Source organism: Strigops habroptila, chromosome 9, assembly GCF_004027225.2.
Source record: "Strigops habroptila isolate Jane chromosome 9, bStrHab1.2.pri, whole genome shotgun sequence".
Lineage (NCBI taxonomy): Eukaryota > Metazoa > Chordata > Aves > Psittaciformes > Psittacidae > Strigops > Strigops habroptila.
The window spans coordinates 30,277,354-30,292,030 of NC_044285.2; positions in this window are offsets into that span (position 1 = coordinate 30,277,354).

A 14,677-nucleotide genomic window follows, 5' to 3' on the forward strand; every position below is an offset into this window, starting at 1 on the left:
CTAAGACGACTGGCAAAACATTTTCATCTCTACATGAGCTGCATAAAAGGGTCAAGAACAATTGTTCTCAGTGGGAAGGAGGAAACTGGAACAAGAGAATCTTACTAACCTTGCACTATTGATTAGCTGCTCTCAGCTAGGGCAGTAGTAAATACTGGTGGACTATTGCCATAATTGCTTATTACTGCTAGTTAAGGTTGCTGTGTGCATTGGTGTAGAAGAGACCAGAAGCATGTGACACTTCACTGAAGAGAGGAGATTTATAAATCTATTTGCTGAAGTTTCATTCAGTTATTAAAATTCAATCCAACTTTTTAGAAATGCAGAATTTATTTGGCTCTGCTAGGAGGAAGGATTGAAAACCAACCACTAGTAGCTTTTACTTGCAGTTGTTCTATTATTCTAACATGAGAGGTGACTGGGAATTACCCCAGCATCATGCTATCTATATTAGTAAAACCTTCTATAGACTTATGATATTTGAAAGGAGACACTGATATATTCAACTGTTCATTACTCCACTATATCATTCTTATTTGCTTGCATTCTTAAACTAGGAATAGGAAGACTAAGATGCTGTAAGCAGGCAGCCTCCTACACAATTGCAGCTTGAGTGCAAAAAGACACTGCATGATAAATTCCCACCTGCATCAAACACTCTTATCTTCTTCCCATTTCTTGTGCCCTCTCCCACTCACCTGGAACTGAACACTTCCCCTTTGTTTTATCTTATCTTGAAAACAAGGAAATGCCACGAGTTACATGTCAATATGACCTCTGTGAACTAGGAAAAAGCTGTCTAACATAATGCCTTGTGGCTCCATTAAACCAATTAAAGATGCATCTTGAATTCTAGCAGTGTTGGGAAAAGAAAAGATGCTTTAGGCTGTGAGTTTAAAAAATGTAAAGAGGGTAGAAATAAAGACTTGCTCTTCTGCTCAGATGTCCTTCTTAAGATGAGCTTACATAGGAGTTTCCCAAAATTAGTTTTAAACTCTGTTTTTTAATATATTCACTTTGTATATATTTCATGGACTAACTTGAAAATGTTGGTATTTTAGGCAAGCTGAAGTTTAACTGGGGAAACGGAAGTAACCTCTAACAAAATGGTTAGGAATTTTCTTTTGATAGTTTAGGAATCAATGAAAGAATATGCAAGATGAAACATTTGTATTTATGGGATTCCTTTTCCCTTAACAATGTACAAATTCCTTGTCCCATAGAAGACTGGGGACTGAGTTTTTCTTTTATCTTTCTTCTTATACTTCCATATTAGACTATACTTTCCGACATGAAAAAGTTAATGTACATAGAACACTCTTCTAGACCAGAGCAGATCCTTGTAAATTCAATTCTTCATTGGGCTTCCTTTCCACATTGACCATACTATAGCGTATAGCAAGCAGATCCAGTGTGGAGGAACTAAGGCAGGATGGTGGCTTTCTTTGAGGATATCTGAAATGGGTGTGCAGTTCCTGGCCTGTGCAGAAGAAAAATTACAAATAAAAGAGCTCTCTTGAATGTCCCACACTTCTACAGTTACTACTTACCTTTGAGTGGAATCAGCACCAGATTAATACTGTCTCAAGCCAAGGATGGCCAAGTTTAAGAAGCACTAAGCATTCAGATGAAATCTCTAATTTAGATCCATATTTGCCAGGAAAGGCCCAAGTTTCCTAATGCTGTGGAGGTAAAAAAGTCACTTTTTATTACAGTGTTAAACTTGATTAAGTAAAATCAAAGAGACCTTAAAAACTTCTGAAGAAAATGGAGGAGGACAATGTTCCTGCATGAGTCTTGCGCTACTGATATCCAGACTTGATCTGAAAACAGATGACACTAGATATATGCCAACTACATTAATACATTTTCACAGGAGAAATTAATACAGACACCTTTTTCCACCCATAACTGTTACAGCAGTATACACTTTTTTGTCTTGGGATGTCATCTTACTAAATAAATAATATGATATGATCTTTAGTATAGGTACCTGTGTAAAAATCTCTTATACATCAGATCATTTTTTTGTCCTTCTTATAGAGGAAAAGCTGTAGCAAATGCTTACTGTGTCATGTTTGGTCCCCGACTATACCAGTGTAACAATACCAGGTTTTAGGAAGGCAATATAATTTCTGGGTGCACATAGTGCATCAGCATCAGAGCAAGATTTGACAGAAAATTACCTTCAACTTGAGTTGCCTTTGATTTCAGCCTGACTCTTATAGGAAAATCATCAGAAAAAGAATGTCTAATGTAACAGAGGTATTTACAGTTTACTGAAAATGTTTTGCATTTTTTTAATTTCCACACCTAGTGAGGTAAAGAAGCTGCTTTCCTGTGGGCCTGTCTGACTGTAGAGAGGATCTGTAGTCATTTCTCAGCTGCATCTGGAGATACCTGATCTTGGATGAAAAGAACTGGTGAACTTTTGATAAATGCTTTGCTGAGATGAAGTCTGAAGACCTGCCCTCAGGTGTAACAACAAGATGCTTCTGCAGATATCCCACAGAAAGACAAATACTGCTCCATGAGATGACATTAAACTAGAATTACATTTCACCAGCTTCATTGTCAGACCAGGGGAAAAGTAAAACCTTTGCTACCCTGAATCCGGAGGGGCAGCAGTAGCAAATTCTCCACCTCATCCTGTCTGTGCGACATAACTCTTTTCCGAGAGTGGAAGACAGTGCTGTTTCTACAGCCAGGATGCTTCAAGTAAGGGAAATTAATAACTTCTCCATGAAAGACAGCTGAGGTGGAGTTCATCTGCTCATAAATGAACTCAGATCAACCTATCATTAGCTACTATCACTGCTTCTGGTCCTGGACATCATTCCCAAATGGTGCCACATTAAAACGGGAGGGTCAGACTCTTACGTACAGCCAGCTACAAAGTGTCTACCACCATAAGTTAGCTTTCTGAGTGTTAGCAGGAGCTGTCACTGGGCACTTCTGGCCTGGCTGCTCTGCATCCCATCTTAATGCTATTTACTCATGGTCCTGCTATGGGTGTTATCAGACAGGCACAGCCTACTGGCCAGCCACTGTGTATTGCTCTCTTCAGCTCTCCAGGTTTGAAAAGGAGGGATGTGAAAAGAAGTGGAATAGTAAGAAAATGCAGTATACTAACAACAACAAAACCAACAGAAACTCTTGTAGCAAGTGACTGCTTTTTGGCATTGCACCTAACTCAGACATTTTCTCTGAACAGTAACAAGTCAACAAATCACAATAAGTCAGTTGGAAGAGAAGTGTTTAACTAATTCACCACTTATCTGCTAACTTATCTGTTAGCAGATAAGTGGGAACCAGACTAAGGAGATCACTAAAAGACAGGTGGCATAGATAGGAGCAGCAAAAACAGATGTCATGTTTTCTCTTCCTCTGGAGTAACACAGCAGCAAGGACAGAGAAGCAACAAATTTGAGACAAGTTTTTTACTAAAAAAAAAGGATTCTCTGCTCAGATTCTCAATCAAATGCTCCATTTCTTACACTTTCACCAATACTTTCAAAGATGACCTAGTTTGCACCAGATGTATACAAAAAAATTGACATGAAAGATTAGATGGTGCAAAACACTATGGGCAAGAAGGAATTACAAGACTTTCTGTATTCCCTCACTGAAGTTAAAATCTAACTATTTTTCACACTACAGAGTTAGTAATCACTATTTCTGCCCTCTAAAACAAAACACATAAATTATCTTTCATAAAACTATAATCTATGAACAATCACTGGTCTGGGAAAATATCTGAATGTTTCTATAACATCAGTAGAAACAAAGCAAGACTGTAACTATTCTGTATTACAGCTTTTCATATATCCCAAAAAATCCTTTCAAATGGAAGAATACATATCAGCATATATTTTAATATGAAATCTCAGAGGAACATGAAATGCATTTAGCTGCTTTGCAGAATGAGTAATTTGAACAACATTTACTCTGATAGAAAATGCAGGTATTACTTCCTTCTTCTCCCCCACACCACTCACAAAAGGATATGTTTTGAGAAAATTACTTTAATATTGATATTCTTCTTGTAATAGAGTCCTTGTTACTAAAGCAAGACTCAGCGCACAGTAGCACATTACCAGGGCTGGAAGGTGAAGGCAGATTGATGTTTAACTTTGCCATATACTTTGTAAACTGGGAGAATGGAAATGCAAACCAAAAATCAGGAAATGTTATTACTGGTCATAGAGATAGGTGCTGGCATGATGAGCCTCTTGTGTGGGAAGAGTTGTGAGGGAGCTATGCTGTAGGAGTTTAGCAATCCAGGGCCAGCCCCAGGGACAGTATGGAGCATGCAGTTCTCTGATCTGCTTCTCATTTATAGTGTGGGCAGAGGGGAAAGGAGATGTTGGATATCTTTCTGTGGTAGCAGTGAAGCAGGATGCCCCAACCAGCAGGCTTTTTCCGCTGGTCAGTGAGAAAGGGCAGGAGAGGAATGAAGCGTTTATCCAGCTAGGAGAAGAGTAAGGTGGAGGCTATTATCATTATCATTCTGCCATTATTATTTGAGAGTGTTGTAACTCATCTCCACTGTTTTTCCCAGGTGTGTCTGGGATTAAGTCAAAGAACTTGTTTGCCAGATACAGAATCCAGTGGCAAAAAGCTGATAGTGTCTTGCCTGATCCAGGTGAGCCTGTAGAGCAGTCCTTCCCTGTCAGTGCTGCAGAGCATTCACTGGACTCTATTTATGATATGTGTAATAATTCAAGGAACACTTTCATGCTTTTGGGAAAACAGCCTTTTTGACATTCCCCTCACTCGTTGCACACCATCTGCAATCAGGCCCCAGTTCTGCTTATTGACTCCTGCACACTGATTTCAGTGGACTTCTGCAGAGGCAAAGAGAAACAGGAATTTAAGGAGCTTAACACTGTGAATTCCTGTATTTGCCTTCTGTTGTCCTAAAATGTCTTCAGTGCACTTGAAGGTTTCAAGAAATGGAAAAGGTGAATCACCAGAGGTGAACAAAAGAGGGGAAGTTCCATAGCTCAGCAAGGCTTTATATTAATCCATTCAATGAGCTGTCATCACAAACCACAGTGCCCAGACATACTAGGGAACACTGGTAACTGTCTCAGTGTGAAAACTGCATTCATCCTCACGAAACAGGCAACACATTCCTGTGCTATTTCAGATTTCAGCTTAATGTAATCAGATACAGAACCCAACATCTGTTGGATGAGCAACTTCCACAGGATTATACAAAACAAGCATCATATTCAGGGGACTGCTTTAAACTACAGCCTCCAGTGTTCTCTGCTTTTCTTTATCCTCTTCTGCTTCTGAACCATGGTACTTACCATGTGCTTAGTATTACATATACTGAAGTCTTTATTTCTGGAAAAAAATAACATATGCTTCTAGCTCTTACTGGTCAGTGATAGGCCATGTAAGAGAGATAGAAGCCAATCTGACAAGTACAAAGCTATTTAAAAGACCTTATCTGCAATTAGGAAACAAAGATAGAAAAAGCCTTGATTTTTATCAAACCAAATTAATACTGGATTTTCACAATCCTGTATTTATAGAATTAGGCTTGCAACAGACTGCTGTTGACTTTGTGTCTGGAAAGGTTTGGGGGTGACTGCCTGATGACACTAGTCTTTCAAAGCAGTATTTTGATGTCTGCTGCTGAGGGTAATTTTTATCGTTGTGGCCCTGTAAATACACATACTTAAAACATCTAAACCACCAAAAACACTTTGTTCAGAAATACTGCATCTACCTGATCCGCCACCTCATCCAGAAATCACTTCCTCATAATCAGTACTGTCTTTGTATTGCAGTTATTTATTTCAGTGTTTCCTACAGGTAGGAACAATCTTGCCTGTACTGCAAGTCACAGACATTGTCTACCCAATGGTACCAGCCTGCCTAGATATTCCTCTTTCTCAGGACTCTAAGCACTTTGCTGTTCAAAGACAGCCCAATAATTTATACATATCGTTCAACTTCTCAGTAGATCTACAACTCTTGTATCTATAGATAGAGCATCCTTGCCTACATTTGGGTATATTCCCTCATTATATTCACTTCTGGGGTAGTTGTTGCTTTGAATTTAAGGAAAGGGGAGAAACATGTAACCTGGGACATGTTGCTTGGAAGATTATCCCATTGACAAGTGGTACAATAATATATGCCTCCAGGATGAAAACTGAGTGGAGCTGACAGCCATATCATCCTATAGGTCATGAATTTTAATGAGTCTAGAGTCTTTAAAAAGTTCAGTACAACTCACCAATGCTTTATTTGCTTACAAATTCTTGGCATTTATTTCACCAGGAAAAGAAGATACTTACACTGTATCTTTTGGTCAAGACTTCATCTTGTCCCATTACTACTTGCTGCTGTGCAACTAATTCAATTAAATCATTTAGTAATATGTAATATATAGCTATGAGGAGAAACAAATACCCATTTCGAATTTCATGACATAGTTTAAGAAGATCCTTTCTGGCTCATCCTATGCAAAACTCCTGCTGAAATCACAGGGAAAAGAATGCAAGATAGGGCACTTGGAACTTTTCATTGTTTGAAAAGATCCCTTAAGCAAATACAATGTGAAGTTCCAGTAAGTTATAAACTTCCTCTTTGGCTGATGTCATTCAGCCTTTTTCTTCTTGTTGCTTAGTCAGGATTCTCTAACCGCAGACTTTTAAGTGTCACACCTAACATTTTCACAGATGTGGTTATTCATGAGGACACTATTCATAATGACCAGTTTAAACCAGAGTACAGAGATATGAGGAAATCACACAGCACAATTACTGTATTTTGAGAAGCCTCTGATTTTCTGTGGGAAACGTGCAGATTCCTAAGAGGGCACTTATTTGGTAAGGTTAACTTTTATCACATTTTGAGAACCAAATCTGCCTTAATCCATTATTTTGAAATAATTAAGACAATAGTTGCCTATATCTAGAGTCTGAAGTCCAAATATGAATGAATGAAACAATTTTTAAAAATCATTGAATTTTCATTACAACCAACAGGAGGATTCTTGCTTCTCTGAATATTAAAAAACCTGAGAATTGATTCATTTTCCCAGATCCAGACTTAGAAACCTGCATTTAAGTGATTATATTTTGTAATACCTTGCAATACAGCTCACTGATTTAGGAATGAAACCACACTTAAGTTGTTATACTTTCCCTGACTTTAAAAAAACAAAGCAAAAATCCTTTTATTCTTTTCTAGCTCTTCTGTTGCTCTCATCACAGTGTCAGACTGGAAAAGAATGAGGAGCATAATTTCCTACATCTATCCAGATGGAAAACACCATTACAATCTGAAAATACCCCAGGCAAATTAATGCCTTCATTTTGTCCTGGATTTGGAAGAGCTTTTGACTACTGTTGATAATATTCAGTATCAAAATCTAGTTTATTTTACAAAGTGTAGTCCTTGCAAGACCCACATACTATATGCTAAGGTGCAAAAATTTCACCTGCTGTGGCACTTGGGTTTTGATAGACAAAACCAAGAAAGCAGTTCATGAAACCAAGTGTCTTCATGTTTGTAATTATCATCCAAGGTGCATAGATAAGAACAAACCAACCCATTACACCTGTGGGGAATCTGGATCTGCAATTAGACCTACATAGATAAAAATATTTCTTTTCTGACAAGGTATGTTATTTCAATTTCAAACTTCTCAGCATATTGTGATTCACATTGTGAACACGGTCTGGTATGGACCCAGCAGAGAAGGTCCTGAGTCATGAATAGGATTTCTGAAAGCTAAAATAATAGTCATAAATTCTGATCACAGCCACATAACATTATCCTAATAACCTGGCCTAGAACAAGACATCAGTATCTTACTGAAATAGTAATCACTATACCTGGAAATGTGTGCTCATCTCAGCTTTAAATCTTTCATCGTTTAAAATACATCTTCTTACTTGGTTGATGGCAAGTGTTGTTTCACTTTCTTATTTTTGTCACTTTTGAAAGCTATAAAGAAAAACCTCCCGCCTGAGGAGGTAAAATAAACCAAAACTGGCATTTAGAAGTGAATTCCACTTCGGTTAGAAAGGGCAGAGACTGTGATATCACACAAGTATATCTTCAAGATAAAATTGGTCCACAGAAAGGGAATATGTAACTTGAAAAATATTTTTACCTTAAAAAAAAAAAAATCTACTAATGTAGGGGAAATATTTTTATTAACGTTTACAAATCCAGCTTGCTTGCATTTACATATTACTTGTAATGAATCACTAAAAGGATTAGGAAGGCAGTCAATCAACTAAGAGGAAAAGCAAAGTTTATGCAGACTATTTTTAGATTTGCAAGCCCCATCACAAGGAGGCTCCTCGCTTTCACAACAGCCAGAAAGCACTACGGTTTTGCAAATAAGCCATGATCTAGATATATTTTCAGGATGACTATTTCTCTCCAGCTTTGTAGAGAAAATCAATATCTTGTTTTCAGATGTGTAAATGTAGTCGTCTCTCTAAAGTGCCCCGGTCAGTTTACCACACGTTCAGCAGCTGCTTCTTTCCAGGCTATCCCACGATTCCCAGCCTATGAGGATTGACAAGGCAATGATAAACTAATGTGCCCCCTCAGCTCTGTGCGCAGCCCATTGTTCCGGCAGCTGAGACCCTCTGCTTCTATTTGCTTTCTCCCACATACATTATTCAACAGCCCAGGAAAAGGCCAAGAACCTCTTTCATTCAGGAATTCTGTATTAAAATAATCAATTTCAAACTGAAGCGGGGAAAGGAGCCTTGCTACAGGCAAGGCCTATTAAATAAGCCACCAGCCTCTGCCATTTGCATTGGAATCATGCTATCATGAGGTAATATATTATTATATTTCTTAACCGTAAAAGGAAGAAGAAACCCAAAAATACTTTCCCCCCTTTCTCAACAAAAACATTAATTATAGCAACACCTTCCTAATGTCATATTTTGGCACTATTTCCAGTGTAAGCACCTCATTTATGAGGATCCGTATAATAGACTACATAGGCTACAACTTGATTTAGAAAGTCTTAAGGAGGAAAGGAGATTTATAGTTCCACAATAGACAGACAAGCTGGATGTTAAAAATAGCTAAAACCACTTTTTCTGAGTGTTTCAACACAGGATGCAAAATCCATTGTTCTATGCAAATAACTTCCTGGCATTAGAACATATTCAATTGTGCCAAAAAGATGTTCAACACTGTTACGTCATAAACTGCATGACATTCAAGTGCAGAATTTCTCCTTACAGCACTACCAGAAAGGGAACACAGGAATAAAGGCAGGATAAGTCATTACTGTTGCGCGTCATGATTTTTTTCTACGGCACATTTAGGGAACATAAGACCACCACCTTCAGAAACAGTGAAAAGTGTCACTTCTACAGCCAAAGAGCAGTGATCTCTTGTGCAAAATCCTGCACAGAGGCACTTCTTTTTATGGTATTAATTGGGTCAATTTATCGGGGCCAGTTCTGCTCACTCACCAGTTAAAATGTCCTACTGCACTGGTGGGTTTTCAGCCTAAATTTCCTGTCTCTTTTCTGAAGTCATACACATTTATGACAGCAGCATTTTTAATTCATCCACTCTTGACACCTTGTGGGTGAATTATATAAAAGAAATACTGATGTCAACAGTAAGAAAGGATGGAAAAACCCAGGCTGGTGGCCATGGGAGTCAGTGGGAGGCATCTTACTGCCTTCAAATGGTATTGGCCACTGTTCCCTTCTGTATTCATGTTTTCCCTTCTTTTCTACTTGAGATATTATGGTAGCTCCTTGTTATGAATGTTTCACCCATTATTTGACATTTCTGCAAGTATTGTCAGTATTGTTTAAAAATGATTGAAACCTGGTAAAACTTTGATAAGATAAATATTACATCTAGTTCACCAGCAGCATCATCAGCGTAGTAAGCACAGGGGTGGTGAGTGACTAATTAAAGCTGGTCATGGACAAGCTCTGCTCAGCTTCGTTAAGGGAAAAAGCTTCACTAACAGCCCCATAGTTTCTGCCCAGTGTCTTGGCTGTGATGTCAAACAAAGTGTAAAACTCCAGATGCTGCTTTCAAAAGTCCAAACTTGCATCTCAGAGGGGCATAGCAAAATAAAGGAATTTGCCCCATTTTGATAGCAGACAGGATTTTTTACCAGTCTGTTGTGATGCTGGCACTGAATGTAGACATTTAGAGGCTGCTATTCTGACAGGAAAATCCAAATGTTTGAGGTTGGAAACACACAATCTAAAGTGAAAAAGGTTAAATGTACTGGGATTTGTGTTCTTGAGTCACTTCCAAGCTCGAAATGCTCAGTTAGTGAATAAAACATTCCAGAAAGCACCATGTACAGCATGAAGCATCCAGCTTCAATAAGCGGATGATTTTTTGCCAGCTGATGAGCGGTGCCACGAAACTATTCACACTTTTGTTTTGCACTCTGGAGAGTTTAATTTCATAACTCTGCAAGAGATGTGCACGAGACTCACCCAGAGATGAGGCAGTAAAGCACTTCATTGTGTCCAGATTTTCCATGGACATTTTGAACCCTCACATTTTCACTGTGAAAAACAAACCAATCCCTCCTGCTTAGCCTTCATAGTTGTAAGGATAGGAAATCATTCATATGACAGCAGTCAGGTGCTACCTGCTTGGTGGGGAGTAAGAGAGTGAAACTTCGGATTCTAAACCTTTGCACAAACTACTCACTTGGCAGACCTGAGAGCAATTGGTAAGGAGCGAGAAGAACCAAGTCAGAGCAAGATAAAGATACTTCAGTCCCTTTCCCTACACTGAGACATAGCTTCAATGGAAAGGAAAGTTGGGAGCACCAGAAGGAAAGCTTGTGGCAGATTGACCGAGTCTGTGCCGCTGAAGCCTGTGCCTGCTCCGGGGGGGATGGTTATGCTGCCAGGTCTAGTAACACAGACACAGTCTAGCACACTTGTATGGTGTGTGTTTACCTCTCAAGACGTGTATTTTCTCAAAGCCAGCCTTTAAAAGAAGGCTAATACTCAAATTTACCATGGCTTTTCTGTCAATACCCCTTTCAGATCTACAAATATCTTATTTTTACTCTAAAAGAGCCTCAAAACCTGTAAATATCATCCTTCTTTACAAAGCTCTCCTACTGAACCTAGTTACCCACTACCATTAAATCTCTAAAATTAATACAGATTGTCTAAAATACAGAAACAACTTCAAAATGTTTCTAACAAACACATTTCCACAGCAAAGTTGGTCCACAGACCTATATGTAGTTTCTAACAATAGCTGGTAGCTATTCTGACAATAGCTTCCATACAGAATTTGCATTTTAGAAAACCTCCAAATTAAACCCACCAGTGTAATTATATAACTGGGGGTAGGAAAAACATTATGAAGTGAGGCTGTCTGCCTTGCGCAACTAGCTCAGGGCTCAAAAGAATGAGATATCTCGTAACATGTGCCAAAATCTTGTGGCCGCTGTAAAACAAACTCTACTTTTCATTTTCTTCTAATGGACTGATTCAAAATGCACACTGACACAAAAACAAGAATAGAGTTCAAGACTCCATGCAGGCAAACTATGCAGTTTGAAAAAGTTCTTTTTCATAGATATGTTTACCTTTTATAAGTGTCTCACTAAGCTAAAGGCTTTAGTAACTGTGGGCAGCTTCAGTTACTCATTATTAGATCTTTGATGCAATTCTTCTCCAGTATTCAGCATGTGAATTTATTCTGCAATTTGCACTCAATGCTTGTAGTAAGCCCAACATGTACAAAATGCTGTCAACATTTATCTGCTGCTTTACACATGCCTAGAGCAGAGCAAAGGGAAAGTGGCAAGCATTTGTATTTCTCAACTCAAAACAAGGTACATTCACTTGACACAGAGCGGGATAAAAGAGAAGCAGAGATGAAAAAGTGAACAGCAAGTAAAAGGGGAAGGAAAGGAGAAGACTAAAAAAAAAAAAATAAAAAGAAAAAAAACCCCACCAATTCAAAACAGAAAGAAAGATAAAATAGAATGCATGGTCAAAGAGAGAAAGAAATCAAAATCTTAAAAATAAACTCAGACCTGTAACATACTGAGTGCTCCCAGGAACAAGCAGAGCTCCCACCACTACTAAGAGGAGCCCAAAGGTAGCCAAAAGTCAGGTCTGACCACTGCCCACCTGGATGACTGCAAGCGCCACAGCAGGCAAAGGCAGTAACTCACACCGAGTCCCATGCAAGTCTCAGCTCTGTTTTGAACATATAAGCAAAGAGTAAGACAGGAATAATTGCCTGCCAAATGGGCATGCACAAACTTACACAGAGAAAGAAATTTGATTCTCAAAACAGTGAAAGATCACCACATTGCACAGAAAATGTCCAGGTATCTCTGCAGTATAATGAAAAACCTTCTGGTACAGTCAGGAGAACATCACAGAATGAGTAATCCAAAGGATAAGCCATATGGGTCCTGTCTAACTATGGTTAGTTCAAAGCACATTTTCTCCTTGGAAATAGGTACATCTGTAGTAAAAATCCTAATGGGGATGTACAGGTTCCTTTTGGTTTTCAGGAAAATTGTTGAAACGTGTTATTTCTATAAGGCAAAAGCAAATATGTATTTTTGGAAAATTTCAGCAATTCCAAATTCCAAGGTTTTTTACTTTTCGTTATTTATGGTGACAAAGGTTTTGGACTCTCAGAATTTTTTGCTATCAGAAATTTCATTTTTATTCCTATTATATTTACTTCTTCCTTAACAAACAGATTTTTAAGAAAGGAAGAAAAAAAGAGATAAATCCTATTCACTGAGTTTGTAGATGAGTTGAATCGCTAATTACCTCTTACAGACCAATTCCATAAGGTGCCAAATCCTGTTAAAGTCATCCAGCAGCACTGGGACTGAATGGTGCCCAGCACTTTGTTAGGAAGATCCTTGCCAGATCTGAAATGAAATGAGCTGCATTGTAATATTACATACTTGCTACTAGAACTGGTCCAGAGAAGGGCTGTGTCCTCAGCTCTGCTTACCTCTTGTTGGGAAGTGAGAGCACTTGGCAAGATCAAGCCTTAAAGCTGTCTGGCACATTATCCTATTTCATAGAGTGATTTATTTGAAATGAAAGCGTATGGATAGCAAGTGGTGCAATAGTGTTAACATTAGGTGATGCACCCATCATACATGAGAAGAAATGTGGTCTTTCCAAGCTGAAGGTACCAATGTTTATGCTTCTGTCAATACGATCCTGCACACATTCCCGATGAGCACACTTTGAGCTCCTATTATCATTAGTGGGAGGGGGATGGGGGATGTCCACGTCTCTACGTGTTTTCTGTGCTAATCTGAGAGCTGGACCAAATCCCAGTACTTGGGTCACTTGTACACAGGGTTCTCATTGTGAATCGGGGGTAAAATGGCAGCCTCTCAGTTGTGCTTTGAAACTATGCATTTTTTAAAACTTGTGTATGCATAAGCCTCTTATTTAATGAATGACTCCCTTTGTATTTACATGTTCCACCATCCACAGAACAAATAGGGTTTAGTTGTTTGAGAATGAAAACTTCTAGTCCTAGAGGGAGAGAAGGGAAAGAGAAAAAATAGTTGCAGCTACTTTATGGAAGTGGTAAAAAAAATCAGTTAGCCTCTTAGTTTTAGATCTTACCTGGCCTTCAAGGCATTCTGTGGACACAAATGTATCCTTTCTTAAGTTACATATTCCACAGCATCAATCAGAAAAAAATATCTGATATAAATGTAACTGAAACATATTGTTTTCAATGCAGCTGAATGCAGACCAAAAGTGGTCAGAAAAGTTATTTTAGGTTGCTCTGGATCATTATCCTAAATTAGAAGGGTCTTACCAGACCTGAAAGCTTCTTAATCTTGTGCCTTTTTTATTCCTCCCTTTAAATTCAGCTGATAAATGAAATATGTGAAATAATAAATAGATTTAAAATATGTCACAGAAATAATTTCAAAGGATTTACAGCCACGATAGGAATGTACTGAAAGCAGCATTTTAAGTTGTCTTGACTTCCAAAAGGAAATAGTTATAAATTAGTTCTAGGGCACTCTGACTCATTTATAAGAGTGGTTCAAGAAACTCTTCAATATTAATTAGTAGCCTGTGAATTCAGCCTATGCAATTATGATGAGACAGTTCTTTGGGTATGAAAGAGCTAACTTATCATATTTTTGAATTCACCATCTATAAGCTTGAATATTTTTGTATTTCCATATTTCTCAAGTAGCACTTAATTTAATCTTATCCCCATTTCTTTCAATAAACCATTGTTGCGTCTCTTAAGCAGCACAGCTTCCTCCTCTAACTCATCTCCCCGTGAAATTGGTTTAATGAAGCAGAAAGGTATGAAGCATTAACAACACTGGAATTCATGTGGTAGCACTTCATTTTTCAGAGGCACTCACATTTCCTAGCTAATTTATAAAATCAGCACACAAATGATTTTTATCACAGCCATTACATCAGTATAAATTACTGTCTTTTCTGTAACACGGCAGTTAGTCAAACTGTTGAAATTATATCTATTAGTCATAGAGAGGAGGAGGGAAAAAGAAAAACCTTTAGGAAAGATTTAGTGTAAAATAAGGACTGATAGCAGCCTTATTGAAACACTAATATTAATTTACCAAATGAGCCCAAAGTGCAGATATTTTGCAAAGGAAAATTAAAAACACACAAAGTAAAGCAAA